The sequence below is a fragment of the Emydura macquarii genome, unplaced genomic scaffold, assembly GCF_026122565.2.
Source record: "Emydura macquarii macquarii isolate MOO-44397 ecotype Brisbane River unplaced genomic scaffold, CSIRO-AGI_Emac_v2 contig_3451, whole genome shotgun sequence".
Taxonomy (NCBI): Eukaryota; Metazoa; Chordata; order Testudines; family Chelidae; genus Emydura; species Emydura macquarii.
Window position 1 is genome coordinate 5,185,427 of NW_027133588.1, and position 9,976 is coordinate 5,195,402.

Consider the following 9,976-nt stretch of genomic DNA (forward strand, 5'->3'; position numbering starts at 1 on the left):
GTCACACTCTGTCTACACTTGCACTGCGTTGATCTCAATAGGCCAACCATGGCTCAATGCCATTTGCGGAGGTGGCTTTACTGCTTCACTGTAAAGGCACTTACATCACCCAGAGACAAATTTGAGCATAGACATAGGCACAAACAGTTCAATACAAGGTGAGTTATGTTGACCTAACTTTATAGTGTAAACCAATCCGTAATTCAATGTGTTTGTGGGGGGAAATTGCAGAACTCTCATTTCACACAAATACATTTCCAGGTTATTACAGTGCATGCTGAGCATGTTTATTATAGGTGACAATTTCTTTCAAAACACGTTTAAACAGATGGCTCATGTTGACTATTTAATACAGTTCCTACAATTATGTTAAATGTAAATGAAGTAGACCACGACTGACATTCTATTGACATCAAAGCTGGTATTTTGCATTTTCATGTTAGGAATTTTCATATTCAAAGCTGTTACTGCGACCTTATTGAAATGTCAACTGAGCTAAACCGAGGTGTAACTGACGAGGCTAGATAAGGTATCTGGCATTTCATTAATTTGTTTTTCACTATGATTTACTAGCAACCACGCATTCGTACTGTTGTTTTAGTAGTGAAAGAAAAGCACAGGTGCTAATGTATTTGTGCTAATTTCTATCAATAAGCATAGTGAATGGGTGGAAACTTGCCCTTCCTCTCTGTGTATGAAGAATTCTAAGTGCACCCAAACTAGCTTGTTTCCATGGCTCAGCGGGCAGGCTGTGGTGAGCCATACAGAGAGATAGCATGCTCTGTGCACTGTACTGCAGTCTCTGCTCCTTAGCCCATGGCTTTGGCGGGTGTGGGAGTGGCTTGAATACTTCATTATAGAGAGAGCCTGGTTCTCTTGGTTTTTTTTTTAGAAAGGCCTGGGATCTACAAATTTAACTTTTACTTACTATGCCCACAACTTTTGCTTTTTATTTCCCAGGTAACTTTAAATCACTTGGGTGTACTGTCACTCAGATTAATAGTTGGCTGGAAAAAATAAGTGTTTTAGTTTTTTTTAACTACTGTACAACTTACACTTGGAAGATGCTCATAGCCCACATGAACAGAAAAAGAAGGCAATTTTCTAAATTACATTCTAAAACAGAGGGTCCCTCAGAGTCTCATGCCAACAATCCAAGAATGCATTACACATAAGCTGGTGAAAAGCTGGCTGTGTCTCTTGGACCCTATATATTTCTCAGAGGGAAAAACCTAATGTCTTAGTATTCTGCCCAAAAATTCTGTGTTTGAGATTGTAGCCTCTTGATTAGCCTTATTTTTTCTAATGGCTCAGGTAAGAGAGGATATGGGTAGGCTTAATGCAATATTGTACATATTTGAAACATGACACGTCTGTTATCTCTTATATCTCAGGTTCCCCTTATATGTTCTGTTCTTCGTGGCACTTTTCTCCTGAAGCATGTTTCATAGGCTTCTCTTTACTTCCGTACACGGCTTGTCATAACATAGTGAGAAAACGTACAAAGCAAAAAGACACTTTTCATATACATTTGACATAGGTATTTTTCAAATGTCTTTCCTTGTTAAGGGAAAAAACCCTGACCTGCATATATCTACTGGGGTCTGGAGTCAGTTTTCTATAGCACAAAGCTTGTGGATTGGTCGGGTATGACTTATGTCCAATGTGGTAGGAAGAATCAATGAAATAACAGTTCTTGGAAGATCTCCTGCCATTATCATGTGATGTTGTTATCCAACATCTGAAACAAAAGCAGAAAGAGGCTCCTTCTGGTTCTGATCCAGTGCCATAATTAAAAGATCATGTGAGGCTGTTTATATCAGAGCTTCCAGTTTGAGGTACAATAGTACAAACACCCAAATAGCAATGTACGAAAGATGAACAAGGAGAGAAACCTGATACATATGAGCTGCAAAACATCTAATTATCCCGTTCTGTCTAGTGACTGCTGGAAGTGACACCTGGAAAAACACAGCATTTCTGGGAAATCCCTTGGCAAATGAGCTCTGGAACAATATGTAGTACTTAAATTGCTTCTGATTGGCCTTTGACAGTTGTAACTCAATATACCAAATAACATTAATCTGGATGAATTTATCGCTGACTACAACAAAGAGTGCTGGCTGTCATTGGACTATGCACTATGACGTTTAAACTTCTCAGGTTAAAGCGTCATCATTTGGGAGTTACAGAATGCTTTGGTGTCTGAATCCCTTTGGCAAAGCCAATAAAATAACTTATAACCAGACTGTCTACTTTCTGAAAAGCTAAAGGTGGCAACAATAACTGAAATAAAATCCTAGGAACCAACCAAAAGACAGCAGTGTAGATACTTCTCAATGAAGGGTAACTATAGCAACCTCTAGCTATGGCTATTAATTCTCTAGATGAAGAGAGAGGTAAACTTAAAATCATGCTGCATGTATAACTGATTAAATATTTGTAAAGCTCACAAATGTCCTTTCACTAAGTGAAGGTATAATGCACTAAACAGCTGTAATTATAGTGCTAAAAAATAACATGAGACAGCTGATTCCTTTTTATGGCTTACTGGGTGTCTGCCTTAGGCTGAATTTCTTTTGGAATATTTAAGCCAAATATACAGCCATTACTGATTACAAGGATAGGGGGAAATGTATTGGTTTGCCCCTGTTTTTTAAAAAAACAAAACCCCAAAACTGTGACTGTTTCTTAAACTATAGTGCTCCCATGCTTTGGGACAGGGACTTGAAATTTGCCAGGGAATAGGTGTGCTTGTAATTGCCCTGTGAAAATCTTCCCACACATTTGACCAAGTTCTAAACCTGCTGGTGTATCTTGAATGCTTCTTGCAGATTGTAAGTGATCAGGGCAGAGACTGTCCTCTTAGGTGTTTCATACAGCACCTCAATAGGACCTCAGTCCTGACATAAGCTCTACTACAATGCAAAATATTTCCCATATGTGGTTTGTTAAAGTGACACCAATAAATGGTAAATGCAGACAATCGGCTTTGTGGTCTGCAACTGATAATTAGGCTGATGGCTTTTCAACATGCCTGCTACTTACATGGTGAGGAATCAGGTGGCTGATGTGCTTCCTATCTTTATGAAAAGGGAAGGGCAATGTCTTATGGAATTGAATTCTTTCCTGCAGAGACTGAAATCTAACATTGCTCCCCACTGTTTTGGGGGTGAAGTAGGCTGGGTGTTACAGGAGTCCTTGGCTTTGCTGTCAAGTAAGAATATTTTGGGGGTTAAAACTTCGTGTGGCTCTACCCTGAAAGATGACGTTGTGAAAATGATGCTTAAAGTCAGTTACTTTTCTTCCATTTTTATTATTGTAAGACTTCCAGATGGAGCACAGATAAAAGTAAGTGGAATTCTAATACCCGGGCCTCTTCTGGTGTGTAGGAAATGGGGAGTATCCATTTAAATAGTTTGGAAGTCTTCTAGTAGACCTCCCAGTCTTCTATTGCAGATCTTAACAGAGCAAGAGGGTATGTATTGTTATGCTGAGAGGTAATGGTGGTTGCTTTCATTAAACACCTCTTTGAGATTGAGTGTGAATGTACCCTTCAATTAACATAACTCTCAGGATGAGTTCAGCAGAAGCTCCCTTGCCTAAAACAGAAGGGGATTGTGAATCTGCCCAGGAGTTTAGACTGAGTGGGTGGAGGTGTTTTGTTGAGTATTGTTAGTGTTTTTCCTGAGCATCTGCAAGAGTGAGGTGAGAACACAGGTACAGAGAGTCAGAGGCAAAAAGCAAGAAAGCTAAGCAGTAGCCTGGGAGTGCAATGTGACACTGGAAAAAACTAGAGCCAGGGCTTTTGGGTCTGGTGTTGGCTAAAGGACTTGTGGCTAAGAAACTGCTTCTTTTGTTCTGGGTTCCTCCTGCATTCAGAGAAGCAGGACTTTGCACCTTCCTTGTCAATAAACAAGATTGCATCAAATACTAGATTCACAAAAGCTTATGCCTACAAAAATTAAATTGTTAGTCTTTAAAGTGCCACAGAACTCTCGTTGTTTTTGCTGTATACAGACTAACACGGCTACCCTCTGGAACTATGTAGGTAAGTCTTGAATGTCTCTTTATAATTAAACACAGTTATCTGGAACCCAGCTGTGTCCATTTGGCTTTCTTATTCTTAAGGAGGAGTTACCTTTGATTTTTACACACCATTAACAGAATTTTGTGTAAATAAGTTAGACTTGTGAAGGCCCAGTGAAGACCATGGAGTTGCTCAGATGTAAGTGAGCATACGAACTGATTTGCAGTGGATAATTGGTAGAGGCATTGCAGAAGGAAAAACCTTAGCTTAACTCTAAGATCACAAGCTGATTTTTACGTGGCTAAAAGCAGAAAAGCTATTCTGCATTTTGAGGCCTCCCTTAAGGGACAAATAGGCAGTACCTCTTTCTCTGCAGCTAGCAAAAGAAATTTAGCCTTATCCCTGGGGCTTCCTGTTGCAACTTTAGCTTTTAAAACGGTCTTTAGGGCAATGGTAACCAAAAAGCTTTCCCCCATTCTTTCTTTCCTCTTAAGATTTGTGTGTCGTGGTGGATAATCAGCTGAACATGGGCTCCCAGTGCAATGCTGTGCCCAAAAGGGCAAATAAAGAAATCTGGAGGGAGAGTAGAGAGTTTAGTTTTGTTTTTTACCTATGTAGTTGGCACTGGTGCAAGAGCTACTGGAATACTGTGTCCAGTTCCAGTGCCCACAATTGAAGAAGGATGATGAAAAAGTTGTAGTGGATTCTTCATCACTGACAATTTAAAAATCAAGACTGGATGTTTTTTTAAAGGATATAGTCTAGGAATTATTTTTGGGGCAGGTCTGTGGTCTGTGTTATACAGGAGGGCAGACGAGATGATCACAGTGGACCCTTTTGGTCTTAGAATCTATGAATCTTCAAGGAACAAAATTACCAGACCTTGATTTCCAGAAAGAGATCACCCACTGATCCTCCCTTCATTAGTATCCCTCTCCCCCACAGTGGGAGATAAGGCTAAATTGAGTATGTTAAAGGCAAGAGTTGCTTTCAGGATCCACTGAAGGCTTGTGCCACATCTGTTCCAAGACTGCAAACCTTCACTTGTATGGAGCAACATGCTCAATATGGATGGCCTCTCTTGTACGCTACTAGCTGTGACTATCAGACTGGGATGGTAATGTTTGTACCAGTAACCTAAGGTATACAATTATCATTGATCAAGGATTTTTTTATGGATAAATCTCCAAATCCCCTAGATTTCATTATTTAATTCAGTGGTTCTCAACCAGGGGCATGCGTATCCCTGATGGTGTGCAGAGGTCTTCCAGAAGGTATGTCAACTCATCTAGATATTTGCCTAGTTTTACACTAGGCTACATAAAAAGCACTAGTGAAGTAAGTACAAACCAAAATTTGATGCAATGACTTGTTTATACTGCTCTATATACTGTTTTATACAGTAACGTAACAAGCGTATGTATACACACTGTACTAGACGTGTTTGATGTAATTTACTGATGCATACAAGCATGTTAGCCAGGTTGAAGTTGTGACGGTGTGTACGCAGTTGCAATGTAAAAATGGATAGATTTTTAAAACAAGGAGCTGTAAGTGGCAGCAGTAGTGGCAACATTGAAGATTGTAAAATTAAAAATGACTGAAAAAACCGAATAGTCAGTTCTGCAAGGTTTGTACTGTTTTTGGATTCACATCTACAAGTAAGTAGTAATCCATGTCAAGCTTTGTGTTTTCTTTGTGGAGAAACTCTATCAAATAACAGTCCAAAGCTGATGCATTTGCAATGATGTTTGAGGAAAAAACACCCTGTGCATGAGGATAAGCCAAAAGATTTTTTTTTTTTTTAAGGACGCTTTCTGAGTTCCAGACTTGCCAGCTTAAAATGAAAAAAGCTTCAACTATTTCTGCAAAAAGTTCATATGCTGTCTCCCTTCTTGCAGCAAAATCAAAGAAGCCATACAGTGCATTTACAGAAGCTCCAGGGACCAGCCATTCAAACAGGCAATTTGAGTCAGCTGGACAAAAGGCTCACATCCTTCGACTTGATATGACCAAAAGGAAATTTTGTGCTCTTACCTACCCTTTATTCTTTATAACTTTCCCTATTCTCTATGTATTACCTGACTTGGCAAACTGCGCTTTGTAAAATACCATCTTAACTGATGGGGGAATTATACATTAGGGCTGCATATCTCCTTCAGCTGCTAAATGTAGATCAGACACTGATGGGCTGAAAATAAAAAGCAATGCTATTTTGTTGGAATTTTAATAAGATAATTTGGGTAGTATGGCAAACAGGGTTCCAAACCAAGCAGCAACCACTGAATACATGTAGCGAAATCTTGGCTCTTGGCCAAATTTATAATTAAAATATCAATCTGACAGCCATTCCAAAACTGCCATTGATATCAATGGAAGGAGGATTTGAGCCTACACAGACGTACCAGGTAAGCAAATCAGAACCATTCAAATCAAAAGTAATAAATACATGAAATTTCAAGTACAGGTTAGTTGCAATGAGCTGTTCACTAACAAGCTACAAACAAACATATTTAAGATATTCAATCTGCTCATTGACTATTAACACACAAGGAAGATTGACCAAATTGTGATAGCAACTATTTGCCAAACATTAACCCCTGCTGCAGAAATTAAATGAAGTATTTCTGCTGATCTCCTAAAGTTTACAAGGATTTTTGTTTCAGACCGTGTCAAAGCTTATTGTTGCTCATGACTATGCAAAGATAAGACCAATGTACTGACGCATATTAATGATGATTCATTAACGCTGGTTTGGGCAATGATTCAACAGCTGTCTCACACTAAATGTCATTCTCTACTTCCTTCCTTCCACAGGATAAAAATGTCAAAGGATCCACAGCCATGCAGGCAAGTAAAGGAAACACTTGTAGATAAACCAAGCAAATAAGATTGCTGGGACCTAAAAAGCTGGATCACGTACCAAACAAATGCTACTAAGTTAACCTTTTAACTGCTGGACATGAGTTAACCTTGTGAGGCAATTCCATTTTCAGACTGTCTCAAGAGCTTCTGGTCATTTGATGGGGATGTACCACACATGACCTGGACTCTAGCAGTTAGGATGAAGCAGGGCTATCTGTCATAGGACACAATGCTTGAAAAGTCAGTAGCAGGTTGAAATCCAGCACAGGTACACAGAGAGGGAGCTTCACCTAATTCATGTTGGCTGTGAAATATTTTGACATCTCTTTCCAGTTAGTCCTGGTAATTTGTCCATAGGTAACAAATAGCAGCAAAACGGACAACTTTGTTCCTTGTTTAGTCTTTTCAGAAAGGCCAGTTTTGACTGTTGTCCTGGTTGCATTGCTTTGAATTCTGCAGGCAGTCTCTCCAAGTTGGACTTTAGCAAATCTGTGATGAAACATGCACCTCTGCTCTTCTGCATATTGGACGGTCAGATCTGATACTTTTACCCAAATACTATGGTGACACATTAACATAAACAAACAAAATAAACTGGTTATGAATGCAGTCTTGGAGAAGCCTAGATCTCACGACTTCAGGTTCAAATGAATCCTCTTAATTTTCAAAAATTTATGTTAAAATAAATGTATCCCCATTTATCAGGCTCAGAAATAGAAAGTGTTGGTAAGTTTCAGTTTAATTAGGCAATATTCAGTTATTATAAGTACATTAAGTTGAGTGATTGTTGAGCTGTCATAATGGACCAGGAGACAGGAAGGAAAGGGCTAAACGCTGAAACTTACATTGGCAAAAAACAATTTTAAACACATTGGGGAGAGGACAAGCAACAACACTGGGGTGCATTTAAACAGATGACATACTGACCATGATTTAAGAAGATTCAGGGCAATCTAGTTCAACCTCTAGTTCCATCAACTGATCGGAACTGGCATGTCCTTTTTTAGAGCGCTACTTAATTCATACTGGACTAGAGGCAAGTATCAGGAAGATGGCAGTCAAACTCGTGCTCAAATACATGTTATTGATCATGGAGCAATGAAGGTGAAGGATTGTCCCCTCTGTGAGGCTGGTAGTGCAGCTATCCTCCACCAGAGGGGGAAGCAGCTTTAAGTTGCCTGTTATGGCTCCATGGAAGCCTTGACAGCATAACCTAATTGCCTGGGTTGAATCCATATATCTCTCACATGTGCTGGCTCTGTTCCTGGTTTTACCCCCATGGGCCCAGCCTGCTTTCTGGGCCAATTAAAAGTCTTAGCTTCTGTACCCAGACAGAGAGGAAAGTTGATAGCTTATTTTCCTCTGACCCACAGGCCACACGGATAGCTTGCAAGCTGGGATCTTTTGGTGGGAATGAGAGAGACCCCCTAGGGACAGTAAGATATTTGTTCACTGGTGGTGATACTTACCTATTAAACAGAACTATAAAAACAACTTAAATTGTTGCTTTAACGTGTAAATCAGATGTCTATGAAAGTGAATTTACTGCAAACTTGAGTTAGTCTCAACACTGTCCTATTGGTGGTCACTCTGCTACATTGATAGAAAATGACACATCTCATGCAGACTCCCAATGAAACACAGTTCCTGATGAGTCTCAAGAGAAGAGGCACACTCTCAAATTGCCTTTATTACGTCAATTACATCCCATTTCTACCCTCTTGAGAAGTGCAGAGATTAAGCCTTAGATCTGCTTTCCTGATAAATGAAGCTGTTCTTATTCTTTCCGGGCAACAGAGCAGTTTTTGTAGCCCATCTAATCATAATCAGGTGATGTGGTATCTCCAGTAAGATTGATGGCTGTATAAACTACAAATCAAATTATCAAGTGCCAAGTGTTGTCTGAAAGAATGCATTCAGAACAAATACATTACTGAATAAAAGGAGTTCTTAAGAGTTCAGAACGAATGCGTTAAAATGAAATCTTGCTAACAGTGCATAAAGATGACAAATATTCTGTCTTTTAAATAAAGCCACGCTGGAAATGAACACTTTGCTACCCCACAGCTCTTCATCCCTCAATAGCTCCCTGCCTCACTTAACCCTTTAAAACTTTACAACTATAAATGCAAGAGTCAAAGCAAATACTAGTAGTATTTGTTAATACGAACAAATCCAGCCTTCTTTTGTATTAAGACTACTGTTATGGGTAACTTCATGCAGACGCCACCAAAATGGAGAGAACTCCATAACTTCTGAGGAGAGGTTCTGAAGGGTACAGATTCTGGAAACTCCAACTCTACTCAGTCATGCACAGGGCTGTGGTCAGTGAGTTGCTATCAGGCTGCTGTGGGCAAACACAAAGGGAGAAGTTGAAGAATCAAAAAAACAGGATCAGAGTGTTGAAACACTGCAGGAACTACATATAAGTCAAACACTTTAAACTTTATAAAATTTGATGTTTGGCAACTTCTTAATTACTAATTACTTATTAATATGATTAATTATGGAAACAGGATGGCAGCTTGCTTAAAGTATAGCAAGATTGCCACCTGCAGCAAGTGAGCTCATACGACTTGTTTAAGAGAAGTCAGATTGCATTTGCAATAGAGCAATAAGTAAAAACCGTAAATATTGGGGGGAACTAAAGTTAGTGATATTATACACTATGAAACTATAACAATTAGACTCTACAAGATACCTTTTTGATAGCATTTTTCACCTCAATAGCTCACCAACTGTTGTATAGATGATTGTGCATACCTATGTATATATACATATAGCTATTTTGCCAGTCATGGAAATGTAATGCATATGGTAGTACCACAGAGTAACCAGCCCCTGAGGACTCTCAGCATATTTATGCCATGTTCTGCTAAAGAGAATGAGCCAGCAGAGATCTACCTGGGCAGAACTGATTGCCTAAGTAGCTGGGGAGTCGTTAATTAGTTAAGGAACACCTGGACCTTATAAAGGGTTATGTATGCTCAGGCAGGGGGGAACCCAGGTAAGAAGCACTTGAGGAAAGAACAGCTTAGGAGAGCTGGTTGAGAAGCTACTCCCAGTGGGGACTCCTTAGAG